Source organism: Phasianus colchicus, chromosome 2, assembly GCF_987193195.1.
Source record: "Phasianus colchicus chromosome 2, bPhaCol1.hap1.1, whole genome shotgun sequence".
NCBI lineage: Eukaryota > Metazoa > Chordata > Aves > Galliformes > Phasianidae > Phasianus > Phasianus colchicus.
In genome coordinates this window covers 32,602,005-32,622,155 of record NC_143437.1, presented here as the reverse complement: position 1 = coordinate 32,622,155, position 20,151 = coordinate 32,602,005, and positions in this window count along the sequence as shown.

The window sequence follows — 20,151 nt, the reverse complement described above, 5'->3', positions numbered from 1 at the left end:
TTGAATGAATTTCATCCATTGTACAGGCTGTTGAGTTGAAATCATTTTCTGGACTTAACTCATCCCATTTCTGTTGCCTGACATTTTAAACTCAAAGGACTCTGCCTGGATTTATCATAGGGATGGCTGACATTTCTGTGCTGAAATGGTATTAACCATCCTGGAGGTAAATGAGTATCAAGCCCCAAATGTAAGTGTGCCTGTGAGCTTATGATGGATTCTCTGGTGGCCTATGGAAGTAGAACCATTTTCTTCAAATTGGTTCATGCTTTCAATATTCTAACAGATTACTGCCATTCATTGGAAACTGTAACTAAACCCAAATTAAAAAAAAAAATATCCAGACTTCTGAGGAGCCTTCCTTATTGTTTTAATTGGCTGAAAGTACATACAATTTAAAAACACTGAAAAAATAGTGACAATTTAATGAGATTCATATGCAAACAACTGGAAGGTAGCTGTGGAGGCTAGAGCTTGTTCACCAACCTGTCACTGTCAAAGAGGTTGAGAAAAGCATAGAAAAATAACATGCCCCAAACTAAAATATTCCTGGGATTCTAGTGAGAATAAAAATCATTACAAAATCTGTTGCAAAACTATGTGGTACAAGAAACAAGGCAATCATACACATAAAACCAAAAATTGGAATATATATAATTCTTTAAAAGTACACGACTATCAGCTGCACATCTTCTGCCCAATCTCTTAATTCATATAATCAAATGGCCCCAAATGATCTGATCTCTGAGTCTCCATGCCATAAACAGTGATCTTCTGAGTAGAAATCACACATTTTTTCAGTTTCACAGAGACGTAAACCATAATAAAAAGTAGCTTGGCCACTTCCACTGTGGGTCCCTTATTAAAACTTTATTTTTGTCCTGAAAATCTCTTAACAGCACTGTCCATGAATGCCATAAGTTTATTTTTCTGAGTAGTTTTCAGGGTTTGTATAACATCTTTTCTAATGAGCACAAACACAGTCACAATCTACCTCATCTCAAAACGAACTTCTTGCTACTCCTTCTCTAATCACTATTTAATACCTTTTAATAGATGCCAGATCATAGTTAAATAATACTTACCAAATTTGTGACTGTGGGACAGAATGTGCTAAAAAGCTTCTGTCTTCAAAGAAAAAACTCCACATACAGTTTGGGATAGGAATAAATAAAGATAGGTGGAATAACAGCTGAAAAGATAGATGGGTCATTGATCTCAGGGAAGTGAGAACAGCATGTTCATTTATTTCCTCTCTGATCATAATATAGCTGGCATGTTTCCACATATGCCTGCAGATATGTGATGCTTATGTGGACTTTTACAAACTCTCATATTATCATTCCAAAAGAATATGTAGACAGTAAAAAACATGCAGTAGTTCAGCAACAATTTTGGAGGCCAAAGAATACAGGAACAACAATGCAGGACACCCACCTAAAACCTTTTTAAACCAGGTAGAGAAGTTCATTCAGAGCCTCTTCTGGCTTCAGGATGTTGCAGAACTGATGTGAGGTGCAAAACTCCCCTAACAAGGCTGTGAGGTGGAGAAGATGTTAAGTCATCATGGGACAGCCTCCGGAGTGTACAACTTAATCTGGCAAAATATCACCAGCTCTGAAGCCAACCATAACAAGAGCCTCAGCTTGTACAGCTGCTTCTGGTACTCTGGCAGACCAGGGCTGGTGAGGAAGTTGTCTTCTTCAGTGCCTTTGCCAAGGGTTGTTTTTGTTTTTTTTTTTCCATGACTGGATTAGATGCTTTTAGTCTTCATTTTACACCACTGCCAGCTTTTCATCCAGCACAGAGGAATGGAAGGGGAAGTTTGAGCTTCAACAGCGAGGAAAAAGGAGCATGAGTTAGGAATGGGCAACTACACCAAGCCTGAAGAGCAGGACCTGAAGTGGTATGACTTGATTTTCCTGTAAAAGGTTTCTATTATTTCCCTTTTCCATATAAGGACAGAAAGAACTTAATTTGAGGGCTTTTTAATATTCTCATTTTTAGCCAAATCCTAATGTCCTTAAAGAGGAGCTGCCTTCTCAGCTACATCATGTTTATGTTAGCATAAAGCTTTCATGGTTTCAGGGGAGCTAATCTCAGTTTACTTAAAGTGCCATAAATCAGAGACAGTATGGAAAATGTATGGCTCCAAGTCAGGATAATGGGAACGTGACCTGAGCAAAGGCCAAGTACAGTGGCCATTAATGTGAAGTGAAAGAAGAACCTTCATCTTCAGAAATAGTTGCCAAAAGCCTACGCCTTTTTCCCTCACAGTCTTTGACCTCACCAGAGTGCCTTAATTTATGTTTCTGTCCATTTCGACTCTGCTGCTAATTTTAACCTTCCTTTCCATGTCACTCTGTATATGAAATTACTGTATGATCTGTCTCCTTTGCCTCACCCCTCTTCAGCACACCACTTCCTCCCAAACTTTATATCCTATGGGAGATCCAAGTTCTTTCATCTGGTCCCATTTTGAAAAGCTGTTTGGAAGGAGTGTTCTGGTGGTTATTCTCTCCCCAAGAGGATGCTATAAGAGCACTGTCTTGATGTTGGATAATGATTGACACATTCTTGCAGAAGAGGGTGATCTTTAAACATAACACGGAAAGAATTACAGATGGAAGATTGTAGCCATAAGTTTTAAAGATGAAGCTGCAACCGGAGAGCCTGACTGAATGAATCACTGAAAAGTTTCTGTACCTGTTTCAATTTTGGTAAAGTAGAATAGTTTCAAAGAGCTTGACATTGAAGATTTTGAACTTACACAGCACAAGCCCACAAAACCTCTGTCCTTGGAATGAAGTGTGATTTGCTGAAATGTCACAATTTTCTGTCACAGGAGAAGAACAATTTTCACAAATCAGAGAATTTTCAGGCTTTTTTTAGCTATAATTGGAGATTAAGCAATAAAATCTAGTTTTGATCAGAAAAGAACTTTATTCTAGAAGACTAGTGAGCAGTTGTATCATTAGTATTTTGTTACTGAAGAAGTAAGCTGTGGTTATGCCTCAACAGACTCTGGAAAATTTTCAGCACAAATTATGCCAGAAATATCACATGGAGGAAAATCCTTCAATCTGCCTATACCTCCCCCTTCTATTGAGAGCTGTTACAAGGTTCTTATTGAGTAATATTATAGAGACACCTACTTGCACTGCTGTACTTAGGGGTTTGTCAATGCTTCCATTATAAAATTCTCTTTATAGGGGCTCACGTGACTATAAAATCTTGCTGTGGACTGAAAACTGGCATGAGATCATAGTAAATAAGCATGTTTTTCCCACAATTAATTTTTCTTCAAATTTGATCATTGGAAAAAATAGACTAGAAAAAATAAAAGAAAAATCATTTCAAAACATACGATCTGTATATATATTAGATGCTTTTATTCATATTACTGTTGGAAGGAAGGAAGGAAGGAAGGAAGGAAGGAAGGAAGGAAGGAAGGAAGGAAGGAAGGAAGAAAGGAAGGAAGGAAGGAAGGAAGGAAGGAAGGAAGGAAGGAAGGAAGGAAGGAAGGAAGGAAGGAAGGAAAAGGAAAACTAACAAATAGTTTAACATTCGAGATTCAGTTCAGCACATAAATGCTGGAGTTGCAAGGGCTTCTAAACAGTGGATGATCTGTCATTCCATATGCACTAACTACAAAGGTGTAAGTATGGAGTTACAGTCTTAATTCTGAATTTCCTTACCTTAGTGAGCTTAAGACAGATGATTAATGCAATTTGAATACAGTGGTTTATATACTTTTACTTTGAATGTAGCTTTCGGATATCATAGCGAGAACTTTTGCAAGTCTTTCCCCAGAGGTAGGAAAATAAAAGTATGTTGTCATTTCCCACTGCTCCCTCAAAGGAGGGGTTTTGTTTGCTGCTCTGGATTACTGTTCTGGTTTCTTTCCCCTCAATTCAATCCTGTGAACAGCCTTGATAATGTACTTACTAATTTATTTTCTTCTGCTGGTGAAGATATGAGGTATCAGTATTACTTTCTGCAACCCCCTGAGATGTGAAAAACCTATATGATATTTCTTTATTTTATCAATGTTGGATATTTTATGAACTATAAACACCAAAAATTTGCTTATAGGTATTATGGAAGTTATGGTATAAAAATAAATAAATAAATAAATAAATTTTAAAAAAGAAAGAAAGGAAAAGGTTTTTTTTATTTTTTTTTTTCTTTCTGTTGGCATTGAGAGAATGATTTTGTAAGTGGTTTCAAAATAAACCACATTTTGCTGAATCAATAGCTTTCATGTGAATGGTAAAACCATCATTAATGGCCATGCTTCAACCATGAATTATGCTTAGCTGGTTGGAAAATATTTTTCTAATATTAATTAACTCTTCCTAATATTGTAGAAAGCCATGTGTGTGTACTTCAAGAGGTATCTATGTTATCTGCAAAAGGTTGGCTGTAATATTTTCTGTTTCAGTGCTTTTGGTTTCTTACAGTAAACTGAGAGCTTGCTTAAAGGATACACACTAATTAGCAGTGGTTATAGTTAAAATTTCTTGAGTAAAGAAAATATTTATATACATATGTATATATATATTTCACTTAAGAAAGTTAATTCAGAGTCTAATCCATAATTTGTTAAAATTCATCAGGGCACTGATGTAAAGCCTACAATGACAATAACAAAGCAAACAGCGCACAGCAGTAGAAACATGCTCAAATAGCAGAATAGCATCCAAATAGCAGAAGTAATGTCAGCTTCTAGCACCTTTGATGCTAGCTGCCCTTAACCCTTACCCAGCAGGCAGCTCTTTGCACAATCAAAGTCAGAGTGATTTTCACTATTTCTGCTTGGATCAAACTACCATGATCATATTTGTTTCTACTGAGTTACTCTGAAAAGACTAGTATCACAACAGCACCTACTTCTTTTGTTACTTCTATTCAGTTGTGATCACTTCAGCTGCAGATAATTTTCGCACATTTTTTCAGCTGCACATCTTTTTTTTTTTTTTTTAATCCTCTTTCTAGGCTGAAATTTTCCAGCTGCTCTCAAGTCCAGAGGGTAAATATTGGAACATATGAGTCAAATCCCTTTAACCACTTTTACATCATTGACAAAGCCTGCTGAAGCCAATGGAAAGATGCCCGCTGACTTCAATATTCTTTGGATCACACATCTGCTGTGTGAAATAGACGTTCTTTTTCTTTTGCTATTTAAACTCACATACTCTTTGCTATCATGAGTAATAAATTGTCCAAGGGGAATTATTGCAAGCACAGAGTTTATTGTCATCACAAGCAGCTTTTCTTTTCCCAACAGCATCGCTTCTGGACCTATGTCACTTTCTTCCTCTGTAACATCAATGTTGTTTATACATCCATTTACATCTTATACATTTAAGAACTACTCTTTGTGTAGTTCTGATGCTTTAAAGGTACGTATGTATTTGGGAGACTAGATAAAATCAAATAAGAGAATACACTTTACCTTAGCAGAGTGTATGTATACCTGAATCACCTTAGGGATTATTTTATCCCATAGATTGCCCTCCTTAGGTCAATTCAGTGAATTCTGCCAAGTACTTAAAAAGAACAAATTTGAATAATTCTAAACCCTGGGATTAAACATACTCCAGTAGAAGAAGAGCACTAGCCTATCCAGAAAAAATGATTAAATAGATGGCTTTCACTTTCTACACCACCAGAGGTATTTTTCCAAGACATGAATCCTGTCTGATGAAAGATTGAGCCTCTGGCTGTAGGATAAGGGAAAAAATCACTCATGTTATTAAGGACCACACTTCACCTTGCTTATAGTTTCTTAGCTATGCCCATGAAACAACATAATTTTTTTCTTTCACACTGACATGAACATGTAAGGTAAAAAATTTCCTGTTTTACATGGAGGAAAAAAAAAAAAAAAAAAAGATAAGAAGAAAAGAGGAAGAAGAGAATAAAAGAAGAAGGAGAGGAGAGGGGAGCGGAGGAGTTTCATTTAAAGTATATCTCTTTAAATAATTTTTGGACTGTCAAAACAGACCAAATCAAGGACTATTTGTCCTTGTTCTGAAGAGCAATGCTATGGCTGGGGATTTCCCATGCAGATGGAGATTAAACAGGTGACCCATTACAGTGGTAAACAGGTTCCTGATAAAAATGTACTGCTGCATTTAAAGAGGTCAGGCACAATGTCTGAAATACAAGACTGAGACTCACAGAGTCCTACAAAACAGTGTAGGTCATTTCGAGCTTCCCTGGTCACAGCATGGTTGATTTGTTGGAGTCTGTCTCAAAATTTCACCTTGCAACACAGAAATGTCATTAAGCTAAGTCATGTCCAGAATGGCATTAGGTTCATGCTGAACTAAGTGAAGAGATATCAGTCATTAAAAACCAAATTTACTGAAATCGGGTTGAAGAATAATTGAATGCACAAGGTAAGTGGAAAATGGCAGATTTTCATTCTATCATTTGTTGCATTTCTTTCATTCAAACTATTAGATAACACACATTGCTGCTCTTGAAGAAGAAAAAGGAAGCATTTCTCTTATTTATTGATTCACGCTGGGAGCACTCAGATGCTTTCTTCTATCTGCCAGCGTTGTTGTGAAAGTATTTATGGCATAACAACTGGAGTTATCTTATGCATTGTAGTAAGACTTCCCAGAAAAAAAGTAGTCCGCATAAAATTCACTGGGAAACTACTTGATTCAGCTGCTGAGTAGAACAAAAGAGGAAGAAAAACATTCAAAAATGTGAGCAAGCCATTAGTTAGCAAGCATTTAGTTTTCTGTTTATGCTGCTTTTCAACACAGAGAGATAACTTTTAGAAACATTTTCTCACAATCAGATTTGTTTTCAAGAGTTAGGACCCCAATAGGAAAATATTTGTAACAAAAAAGACAAGATAAAGAAATGAAAGAACCAGAAAGCAAGGGGGAAAAAAAGTGATATTATTTATTCTCTTAAGCAGGTGTTAGTCAGAGATAAGAGAAGACTGGAATAAAACTGAAATAAAAGAGTTCCTGTGCCACAGCCTGTAATTGCAAGCAGTGAAGAAATTAGACAACGTGTAAATCATTTTCAACCTGTCATATCTGAAATACCACATATGTTTGGAATTTCTTGGAGAAAAAAAAGTTTGCCTAGCAGGATGTGGAGGCCGTGTTTCCTTTCAGATATTAGAGCATTTCTGCCAGATGTTAAGCCTGCCTGAGGTCTCCACAGGACAGAAGAGGGTTGATTCTGAGCAGACAAGAATCTGTCCTTCTGTTCTTGTGAATGATTCTCTGATCTGCAGTTTTGCCCAAAATATGAAATAGGTCTAAGACATGAAAAAGAGAGAGCGGAAAGGAAGTAACTCAACCCGTGAGGATGGGAAACCTATGGCCCCTAGGTCATTCATTTACCAGGAAAAAGTGTTAGTGTGTTGTGAACAGCTTGGCAGCTATAGCTTTCATTATCTTTGTCAACTGCCCATGGGTTAATTACAACACCAGTGGCTTTTTGTGCTCCAGTCAGCTAGAATGCATTACAATAGTTAAAAATTTGCAAATAAGCAAAATCTGAGCTTAAACCTGTGTTTAATTAGCTGGTCTAGAAACAGGGCTGTGAAGGAAAGCTGCTCCAGAATATGTAGGGAAAAATGCTTGAAAACCTGTGTAGGTGCCCAATTATTTCTCTTATTTTGGAAACTTAAGACAAAGTAGCTCATTTAGAAAATTCAAGCATTTTTACTGTTCTTTAATGTGGAGCATTGAATGCAGCTCTATACTAGGCATGTCTCAGCTTTCTTCCTTCAGATTTGCTTCAGTTGACACTGATGGCGTTGAGTAGTTATGTATCATACAGTATAGATACCCAGTAGCAGTAAATTTTGGTTATCCTAGACTGGCTTGTGCACTCAGCAAGCCTAGCCAGAGCCTCCAGAAAGTGAATGGTTCCTCTCTTTAAGTTTCATAGTGTTTCTCAATAGGGAATTTAATTTACTTTTGTGATGACTTGTTTAATGCTCTCTGAGGTGATCTGGTCTGGTGCAGGCATGTTTTTCAGTGGAACAGGGGATTGCAGTCTGTAGGGGGGTTACTGCATCAAAGAAACCCGAGAGAGCATTGGTAGCTGCCAGAAGCTGGCAGGCTTTGTAACTGAGGCTGAAGAGTTGTGAATGGGGGTGGAAAAAGAAGAGCATGTGAGGAATGGTCAAGGCCATGAAAGGACAACCACAAAAATGTGATCCAACCAACCACTAATGTTAGAACCAGTGCCATTAAAGAAGTGCAAAGGGTGGTAGAAACTAGAGATTCCACACCAAGAGGCACTGAAGCAGCCATTTGCCAACTATACAATTTTTCTAGAGAGTTTTGCTGTCTGCTGGGGGTCTGCATGTATGACACCGTACCATAAAGAGATTACTATACATGGAAAAGCTCTTTCAAGTAGGATCAAATGAGGAGACTCTGAAATATCAAAAGGGAAAGATGTTGAAGAGATTGGGAGCATTGGTGATGTTCTCTTCTGTCTTCCCACATGGAGACTGGGATCCAGGAGGAAGAAGGCAAATGGATCAGGTGTGTGATTGGCTGCGTCAATAGTGCCATGCTCAGTGTTTTCGGTTCTATGATCTTGGATGCACCATCAAGAGGTCAAGTATTCTGATGCCAAATGGAACACAAATGACCAAGTGGGACATTAGTGTGCCTAGCAGCAAGCTGGATGGGCTAATTAGCATAGCTTTAAAATTGATTCAGGTGCCAAGGAATACTAACACTTTTGGGAAGCAACGGGGAAATATCTGTAAATTTTCCCAGAGGAATTAGGGAGGGCTCCTCTGAGAAGGTAATGTGGCCAATAGCCCAGCTGGAGAGCTTCTAAACCAACACACACAGTCTGGAAAACAAGTAGGAGAAATTGGAAACCACAGTCTAACTAAAAACTGCACACACTGCTCAAGGTGGGGGCACACCACAGCAGAGCAGATTGGGATAACCCTTTCTCTCAAATTACTAGCAGGCTGGAGTGTTATCCTGGAAAGATGTGGCCCATGAGCTTCATCATACAGTTGCAAATTATCCTTGAGCATTTGTGACTCTCTCTATCATTTCTCTTATTATTTCTTCCAGTAGGACTCTTTACGTAGACTCCATTAGGAACTGGATAAAACCCTTGAATGTTTTTTTCCTTTAACACTTAGGAAAAATTGCCCTGTAGGACTTTCCTGGACAACCAAGCTGTATTATGGTTTGGAGCACCAGAGTTAGTGTGTACAGTGTACAGTATATAGTTAATAGTATATAGAGTTCCCTTCCAAAATTTCAAACTCACTGTTAAAAGTATGAGATCTGGTTTCCCATTGTGTCCACTTCATTTACACTACTTTGCTCTTTGAGATCTTTTTACTTGCACACTAGCTTATTCCTGGACAGGTTACTCAACAGTTCTCAATATCAGTATACGATTGTCAAAAACAAACAACAGTTCTATTCTTGAAGCTGAAAGACACTTAAAGCAGTAGTAGCTTTTCCAGTGACTTCACTGGGATGTAGAATCAAATACTGGGAACTTAGCATAACTAGGATCTGGTCAGAAGAGTCAACCAACCACTTCTTCAGTGAACTAAACACTAACCACTTCTTCCTCAACTTTAATGATAGCACTGTTTAATCTAATGAGCTAAGAGCATACTGTTTTAGAGGAAAATACTCAGCTCTGAAAGCTATTCTTCTGTTACTCATAAAGGCTCAGGTTAACTGAAATGTCTTAATCAAATGCTAATGCAAATAACGTGATATCCTCCAATTATTTTTTTTTTTACATAACTGAAACTGTGTAGGCTGGGTAAGAATTGGTGAAGTAGGATGACAACTGGGAGGTTTTGACTATGGAGAGATGTATTTAGTGAGTTATTTTTACATCTGCATGTAGACAAACAGAGAATTGTTATTATTCTTTCTCAGAAATAATTTAAACAGCTTAAAAGAGTTTTCACAAAGCCCTTACAATAGAACTTTTGTTTGATCACATTCAACCTTGCTTCAGCTGTAGCTTTAAGCATTCACGACTCAGAAAAGAATGTTTACATAATTTATGTCTCCCTCCCCTGCTCAGTGTGTGTTAATCAGGTTGCCACCATGTTTTTTCATAAATGATTTACAGCCCCAGTGACTATAATCACCTGCAGAACATGAGTCATGGAGAACATTTTTGAACCCTAAACCTCTGCATACCTGCAGAGGAACTAGATGCTTCCTGCTCTGGTGGAGTTTCAGCCTCATCATTTTGCACAGATTTTTTTCTTACAGAAGGTGTTTTCTAAATCATTCTTCTCAGATGAGGCAATATATTTCTATTTACCCAGAAGGCGTGCTCAAATTTTTCAGCAAAAGGCAGCACTTACCACAAAGCTTTGCTAAAGCTAGAAGGGAAATATTCATAAACTTTATTAACTTTACCTTAAACTTTATTAAGCTTACCTTTTACTTAAAAAAAAAAAAAAGAAAAAAAAAAGGAAGCAATCAATGATTTTAATGATCTAGATGTTAAGTCCTCTTGGATCAATTCAACATCAAATTGTAGGCCCGGAGAAGTTTATTATACTTCAACTTACAAGTGTATTTCACTGCAATATTATCAGAAGCCATGACTTGTCCCTCTCACCTGCACTTCCCAACACCCACTGCTTTCAGATGTCAGTTCTTTCATTTCAGACTTTCACATTGATGTGAGCATTTTTTTCTTGGGGCATGTTAGGAAAAAAACAAAAGCAGAGCATTTTCAGAAAAGGTCAACCCAACAACAGCATCCTTGCAAGATCCTACAGGCTCTCTTTTGTATTGAACTCTGTGGAAAAGAGGTTTGGTTTTGTTGTTTAATTTTATTGGAGCAAATGGCTCCACAAAGACAAAAATGTTAATATGACCTGCAGAAACAATGAAGAATTGAACAACTGGGGAGGTTTTGACTATGGAGAGATGTCAACCTGCTCAGTGCTAGTCAGATTTACCACTTAAAAGTCTATCAGGTGTTTAGGTAAAGGCATATAAAGTAAAATCAAAACAAAACAAAAACCAACCAACCAAAAAAGAACAACCCACAACACTGCAATGGTAGCAATATTAACAAAAATTCCATCTTAATGATATCCTTTGTATTTTCATCTTTAGCAAGAGACAAGTCTGTCTGGCATTCTTTTAAACTTTATTAAAGATCTGAATAATAACTTTATGGGGAAAAAAAAAAGATGTCAGCTGAGATGCACTAGTTTTGAGTCTATGGTTTGAAACAGATTCTTTACAGGAAATGCAAACAAAATACAGGAAAAAAGAAAAAAAAAAAAAAGAGAAATATTGAAAATGAAATTTCTACCGCTGGTTTCAAGATGTTGCACTCTTGCTTAGAAGTCATTATTCCAGCACATTTTCTTACAGTTTACTCCATTATACAGCAAATATGTTCTATTGTGTGGGTTGAATTTGTTTGTTTATTTTTTTAATAGCTAACCTGAATTGTCAAGTGCTTATGGCCATAAAGTTACAAATAATGCAGTCTGCAGTCTGGATCAGCTGTATGAAATTCCCCCCTCCCTCCCCACCCATAAATAAATAAAGGATAATTTTAAATTTATCTGACTTCTATGTCGAAACCCTCAAAATCAGGTAGAAAAGAGCTATATGGTTACGATGTTTTATATAATCTTACACTGCTTTTGTTTGTCCTTTCACAATAATGTGAAAACCTCTGTAATGTGTGAAAGTTTAAGCTATTTTTTCATTAAGTTGCAGCTTTATGCTTTATTTCTACCACTCACTGTTTTTAAATGAAATATGTGGTAGTTAGGAAACACACTCCTTACTAAATTTTTGTTTTTCTCCTTTTGACTATTTCTGCTTGTCTAGCTGTAATTTTGAGCCGATATATGGGTTTTGTACCCCTCCATACAGTTATAAAGTACTATACATGATGACATCAAACTCAATTCTTGGCTAGCTGAGGGTGTAACCAGCGTACAGAGGATAAAGTTAAAAAACAAACCCTTTTGCACTCTTTCAGGTTTAAAGGAGCTCCAAACTGCTATCTTTCAAGCATTCACGGAAATGAGAGAGTTCTGTCTCTGAACCGTCTACTGAGCTGGGATGGGACAGAGCACTGCACTGAAATGACTGATTTTTAACATGACATAATTCCTTCTAGACATGTAGGAGACTTCCAAACAACTTTGAAATTGCTCTCATGCTTTGGGATAATATGGCCCTGGCGCTGCCTCCCAGCAGTACAAAGATGTTATTTAGTAAGAGCCATGACAAGGGGGATTTTTTTTATGCTAGATTAGACTTCCCTGAGCCTCAGAGCTGAGAAGCAAATTCTGAAATTGAATGTGGCAAAAACAAGAAGAAAATTTTTCAGTAAGTGAATTACATTTTTATTACAATGTTCTCTGCCAGTAGATTCGTGGATAAAATAATTTTCTACAATACAGAACTGCTACCTACCATCACATCCAGAAATGCACATCCAGAAATGCAGAAATTTCATTAAAAACAATGTTGTTAAAGACTGTCAAATCAAGCAGTTAAGAAGTAAGAAATGCCATCAATAAGATTGGCTCAAGAACAACATTCCGGATTATAATGATATGGCTTTAATTGCATGATGATAAACCCCAACACTCCATTTTTCTTTTTCTTTTTACTGAATCAGTGTCTCAATCAGCTTTGCTCACCCTGATCCAACTCCTGTTGAAGTATTTGAAACAAACTCCTATTTCTTTAAATACCTCAGGAGACCTTAAATGTTATATTTGACCTTTTTATTTTTATTTCTCTATAAAAGATGAAACAAAAATAAAAGTGACTCCCCACTATTCCCAAGCATTGTTAAGTGACAACTGCATTTCATACTGATTTCCTGATCGTTTTATCAATAGCATTTATTGTAATATCTGAATGCTTACAACATACTAGTGAGCTGAATAAAAACAGACTATCTTCCAGTCATATTAAAGAGAGATCATAATTCATATTCATAAGCAGGAAGAATTAAGATTTCATTCATTTTCATTTCCTAAATTCTCAGTTCTTGGCTTGGTAGTCTTAAATTACTTGTAACATAATTGAATGTTCTTTGCATTAAGAAAATAAAATTATATTATGGGTCATTTTCATGGAATTTCTTGTGCTCCTGGACAATTCTCTTGCCAAGTTGTAAGTTTTTTTTTCAACACTGCTACATTTGAAGGATAAAGATCATAGGTAAGCAATCTACATTTAGCAGCTTCAAATTCCCCCTTGTAAATCAGAAATGCAGAAGTAAGTTTGTAAGTCTGCTTTCTCAGAAACCACGTATTGTTTCCCACCTAGTACAACAGTTGTTCTTTACAAGGAGACTGACTCATCACAAATCAGATGCTTTTCAAATCTAACAACAATAGAATAAGGAGTTAGAGGAAAAAAAGGCTAGCAGCCAACTAGTTACTGTTACAATATCTTTCTTAGAACAGTTGCTTTGGCAAGGCAGCTAAAATAAAAATGCTTAACTACCATCTACAATATACTACCTCTTACCAAGTAAATAGAAAAATTGTTCACGTCTTATTTTCATGGTTTATTATTATTTCATATTATTACAGTTATGTCATTACCAGTACCACTTACTCCTTATGGCATATAGTTTACATGTAATTTCCAATTACCCTATCCAAGTCTGAAAACAAATATTCATTTTAAGACAGTTCTTAATTTCAAAAATAAATTCATTTCGAAATTCCTCTATGCAATCCATCTGATTAAAAACTTTTAAAAAAGGCCCCCACTTTTTCATATGTATCATATGAAGATGAATGACTTGTAAATTTATTAACAGATTGTCTTCTATCATACTCTTCCACATGACATGGTAGATTGAAAAATATGATAATGAAGAAATTGCTATAAGGATTAATAACAGTACTGATGTGCACATAATTCACGGGGAAGTAGTTTTCACCTACTTTCATAAAACATGTCCTGGTTGGGCTGTCATTTACTTTCCCACACAGAACAAACAGACACTGCTGCAAATGTGAAACATCTAAATGCAAATGCCTCAAGCACAACTAGAGGTTCAGTGATTTGAAAACTATTTATCACTGTTGAATTCTGTACAAGTGGAATTTATTGCCTCCAGGCCTTCAACTGACCAAACAATGAATAAAATAACAACAAAAATCTGCTGAATATGCATCTCTGTACAAGTTACTTCTTGTGTGTTAATTCTGTGTTCTTTTTACAGCTCTTCAGTGGGCAAATCATTTGTTGCAGCCCCTTCTACTTTTCTTCATTTTTACTTGTCTTAGTTGACATCTTTATCTGTTTTTTTAACAACTGAATATAGGAAATGGTATCATATTCTATCTTTTTTTCAACATAATTATGTGAGTTTTGTTTCCAGTCAGGCCCCTGCTCTTTCTTATTTTTGATTAAACTGTTCTCCTCTAAATGTCATTTTTTTTCCCTTTCCTTTAGCTTTATTATTATCTCTGTCACAATAGTGTCTGTAGTTCCAGACAAGATCATATTATTTTCTGTCTAAACGCCTGAGAGGAGACCGGATCTTTTCAAAGTGCTCTAATCTTTATGAACAGGATAGGTAGAAGATGCAAAAATAAATAAATAAACCATTATTGTCTTCATTTTATAGGTGAGAAATGGAAGGCAGAAAGGATGTCTAAGTAGTTAGGTATTAAGTTTCATACTTAAGCACCAAGAAGTATCAGCGCTCAAATGACACTCCAAGATATCTGCCTTTGGATGAGCTGCAAAGCAAAGGACAGCTACTGAGAGGCACTCTGCAGCTTTAGCCACAACATATTTGAAAGCTAAGAACAAGAGCCAGCGTCCCTTTTTCATGCATGGGATTACAGGAGGAACCTTCCCCTTTCCTCTGGCTGTCCCTAGCTTCTGTCAGAGGCAGTAGATCCCCTCTCCTTCCTTGCTGCCCAAGGGGTGACAGGGGGTAGGCTGTTTTGCTCATTCCCCAGCTTCTGGCTCTCCAAGACCAATCTCTGAGCATCTGGCACTCTGAGCATCTTGACACTCTGCCAAGCAGTCTTCCCCCATAGACCATCCCAAGGCATTTATACTGTATTCCATGGCATTTGTCATTATCATACAGCTGAAATCTGGGTAGTGTTTTGTTGACACTCATTGCATGATATATATCTATTTTACATTGTCTGCTTTCTTCTTTTGCTCATCCACACATTTCACTTCTTCCTTCATGTGTTTCAAGGGCATATAGTTTCCTGGCAAGTAACTTAGGAAGTGTACTGCAACTGGTTGCACGGCCTACAGAACAGTTAGGCCCAGTCACTTTTATTTGAAAACTGTTATAATTATCAGTAATTAACACCTGCTTTCTTCTCTGCCCTCTGCTCACCATTGTTCATGTGCTGTTTTTCTTGGTTTGTTTTTCAGTACTGTAGTAGTTTTCATTTCCTACTATATATTCTTCCTTGTATGAGTAATAAAGATATTTTTACTCTGAAATATATTTGATTCAGAAAAGTGTGTTTAATGAAGGCTCAGCGGGAAAGGTTTCAGTTTTTTAGTATATTCCACACAGTTCTTAAATTCATTACCAATAAAAGACTCTGTGTATTTATATGTGTATTAAGGCTGACTGAAACTGATCTGTTCACTATCAAGTCCATGCAAGAAGATCTTAAACAAAGACTCAAAGCATCCTGGAGTTTTTCAGTTGAAGAATATGTTTGCAAGTTAATTGGTCTCCAGTTACACCCATATTGCCATAGTTGTATCTGCACGCATGACTCCAGGATCCCCATATGTCTTCAGATGACTCGTGCTCTGACTAGCTTGGAGTGAGCCAGCTGATTTTCCAAAGTGAAAAACACAGATGCATAATAAATGGTAGCTTACAGTCCAACTTGATTCCTAGAGGCAAAATGGACACAGCTGGCTCTGGATAATTTGGACTTTGGACTAAATGAGAATGAAGCTACCAAATGCTTTGTAGTTATATCCTCTGTGGCTACATTCCTCTATGAAACAGAAATAACCATTCTTTTTTTCTCACAACATTTTCCCTCTTACTTTTGTAAACTCTTAATTTCATGCTGTACCTGTAAATTAATCACTGTAATGGAACCCTTATCTTGAGGGCATGGAAATAATAATATTCACTGGAATCATTTTGAATTGGTGACAAAATGGAGGGAAAAATATATATATATATATATATTTGGCTATAGGTAAGTAATATGCAGAAACTGGTATTATGATTGAGGAGCACAGCCAAAGAAGTAGTTTCACATGTCAATACACAGAACAAAATATTTCTACAATGGTAGGATGAATGCCTGGGTGTTCAACTGACACGACTTAGCTGTGAAGAAGAGTAAGCAGACAGTTTGTATGCAAAAGGAGTTCCCTGGGCCTCCAGAAGCATGGGAAGGATGTACCCCAGATAAGAATGACCAGCTTTTTGCTCCAGAAAGGTGCTGCTCAAGCAGCTGTTTTCCCCCCACGACACTGCTGGGGAATGAGCTTCAGTTTATGTCTGATTTGGATTTGGTGCACTCAAGGTTGTTGGTTTTTTTGTTTGTTTGTTTGTTTGTTTGTTTCCCACTGAATTTTTTGAATTTATTTTCCGTGGAGGTGGGAATATTTTTCTTCAGCTTGTAACTGACCAGCTTCTGCTAGCAGGCTTGGTTGACCTGTGGTATCTGCTGATTGAGTTAAGCTATGCAGATGGAAGGTTGTCTTTAGGCTCTCCAAAATTTAAACACAGAAGATAACCTGTGCACTGCATTTCCACTTATTTTATGTAAAAACCATGAGTCATGCTTCTGAATCCCCGTTATTAATAATATTAAATCCAGCTCTCCAGTGTAAAAATTATCCATTCATTCCTTGGTATTTCCTTAATTATGCAGCCTTAATCTCCATTCATTTACTTCAAGCCAATCAAGTTTCCAGTGAAGAATGGTATAATCAGCCACTTCAAACATGCCATGTTTCTGACCAGCAGAATAATTTGCAACACAGAAACAATCTTCATTTTGATGTCACAGAGACTCCCTGTCTAAATTCTCCTTTTGCAGCAGGAGAATTAAGAATGGGTACATGATCACACACAGCTGTTTCTTCAGCTGCAGAGGAACTGAACAGGGATAGTTTCCACAGAGAAGCTCACCAGCTGGTGCTGGGGAGAGACTGTGAGCAGTGGTCCACTGGTATCACCTGGGTTTCAGCAGGGCTTTGATATTTTCCCCATGTGAGACTCCTGTATCCCCTTTGCAGGGACCTGTTTTGCACCCTGCCATGATTGCCTTTCCTAATGAAAGATAAATCCAACATGGCCCATTCGTGCAAAGAGCTTCAATCAATCTGCATTTTTGCAATGAAAAAATGGTTTGTTAGGAAATTCCTATCTACTTCTAATGAGGCTGAATATCAAAAAGTGATTCCAGAGCAATGATTGCATGCTCAGTGGACACAAACACATCTAGTGATGTTTTTCAGTGTGGGAAAAAGTAAAGTCTTGCAAAATTATAATGCCATTGGTCTCTCATTTTGCTCTCTCTCAATTGCCTTTCAAAACAGCATAATCTGAGTTTCCTGCTATGTGCGTATGTATAATATTGTTGAAAGGGCAGGGCAATGAATGGCACTTTGCTGTTTTGAAATGCATAGTTCAGCCTATGGCAAACCAGTATTTCCTTGGTGAATTGTGTGCAGTAAGCAGACTGTTCATGCCAGCTTTTTGAACTGTTATTCAATAACGGTGATTTTATCATGATGCTTTTGCTCCTGCTGGATATTATTATGCGATGCTGTTACACAGTTACTATTATTCAGTTGCCACTTATAGAGAAGATCAAAGGTTGCAAGTACAGTAGAGAAAAATTGTTTCCTCACTTTTTAGGTTTATTTCTGTATTTACAACATCTCTGAGTTTAATATCTCATACAGATTTAATCATTCATCCTCTTTCTAAGTGAGAGATGAAAGTTCAGGAAAAGGATAAGCAGAGTTGTAACAAGGCATCATAGTGCATGAGAACTCCCTCTGAGGCTTTTCACTTTTCCCTTTATTTTACCAGTCTCTACTCCTTCCAGCCACTTGATGTAAATGCAGCCATTCCCATCTTAGACAGCCATATATATAGTTGCATTTAACACACTCTCCAAGGAACCTGGCCTCCTTGGCTACTCATTCTTGCTAGAAGCTGTTGGCAGGTTGAATGGCTAAGGAAAGGCAGAGGACAGAGCAGGAAGAGAGATTTTGAGATATGATTTCTGAATCTTTGTCTTTACGGATTCCCACCCAGGATTTGGTGCTGTGTTGCATCACCCATTCAGACAGTGATAAACAAAACGAGGTATTCAGTTCATAACTGTCTTGTCCTTGTTAGTTGGTAGTTACCATGGCCAGAGAGATTAGGTCATACTTGATCAGAATCAGTTCATCCATTCGGTACCCTGGATGTGTGTATGGATACTCAACAAAGGGAGGACTATGAAAACAGGTGTGTGAGCTATCCATGTAAGAAGGTGTTCAAAGGCAGACAATGGAGACAGAAGCTTCACAGAGAAGAGTCTGTGCTGTGAATCGGAGAGAGATTAATGTCCTTAGTCTTAGTAGACCTGTTCAATGTAGTAATTTTCTGCCTGAATATATTAGTTAAAAGTAATCAGATTCTAAAGTTCTGATGCTGTCATAAATTATTTTTGTTCATCTGTAGTGAAAAAGCTGTGGTGCTTGTATAAGCGAAACCTAAAGGAGTCTAGGAGAACCACAGAATCACAGAATGGCCAGGGTTGGAAGGGACGTCAAGGTCATGAATCTCCAACCCTCCTGCCACATGCAGGGCCACCAACCTCCCCATTTAATGCTAGACCAGGCTGCCCAGGGCCCCATCCAACCTGGTGTGGAACACCTCCAGGGACAGGGCATCCACAGCCTCTCTGGGCAGCCTGTTCTGTTCCAGCACCTCACCACTCTCTCTGTCAAGAATTTCCCCCTGGCGTCCAACCTAAATCTCCCCTCCCTCAACTTAAAACCATTTCCCCTCGTCCTGCAGTTATCAACCCTTTCAAAGAGTTGATTCCCCTCCCCTCTGTAGGCTCCCTTTAATTATTGAAATGCTGCAATGAGGTCACCCCACAGCCTTCTTTTCTCCAGGCTGAATGAGCCCAGCTCCCTCAGCCTGTCCTCGTAGGGGAGGTGCTCCAGTCCCCTGATCATCTTTGTGGCCCTCCTCTAGATCCTCTCCAACAGCTCCCTGTCTTTCTTGTACTGGGGGCTCCACACTTGGACGCAGTATTCCAGATGGGGCCTCACAAGAGCAGAGTAGAGGGGAACAATCACCTCCCTGTCCCTGCTGGCCACCCCTCTTTTGATGGAGCCCAGGATAGCATTTGCCTTCTCCACAGGGCTGCTCTCAAGGACCGCTCCTTCCGGTCCAAATGTGTCCAGTATACCATACCATATAACAGAGTATCTCTGGCATATATTTTTTCTTTCCCGCATTGCCAGTGCCTTTTGAAGCAATTGCAACCTGCAGCTGTTTAATCTGATCTTAACTGGAAAGCCATTCTGCTTTTGTCCAGAACACAAAAGGCAACTGCTAAGATGCCAGTTAATTGCCACTTCTGTTTTCAACAGAGGCTCTCTCTCAGTCATTCCTACTTTTCCCCCTGTGAACTGACTATGGTGACTATGTTGGAGGACAGGAAATTGTCCAATGCAAGTCTAGGCTTTCAAGCTGATAGGAAGGAGGGAAGCAATGTCTCAGTGACCCCAGCAACTTCTGTCACGTGTTGGAGAATTCCCTGAGTCCTGGGAGGGCTCCTGCACTGCTTTCATCTCTTGGAAGGGCGTGTTTGAGAGCAACAATGCCAAATACAGATCATTCCCAATTTCCCAGAAGGGTGTATCTGAATTTCTGTCTCTATCTGCCATAAAAGAGGAACAAAGTAAAATGTAGAATAATGAAAATGAGGATCGAATCTGCATCTTGCTTTCTCCAATAAGCATCTGGATGTCTGCATGCATTTGCAGATTTGTGTCCCTTTGATTTTTAGTAGGGAGCTTATTTTTAAGAGAATGAAGTTCTAATCTTATAAATACTGATGAGTTGCCCAACCTTAAATATACACAGTCCTGACAGGCATTTTTAAAGGTG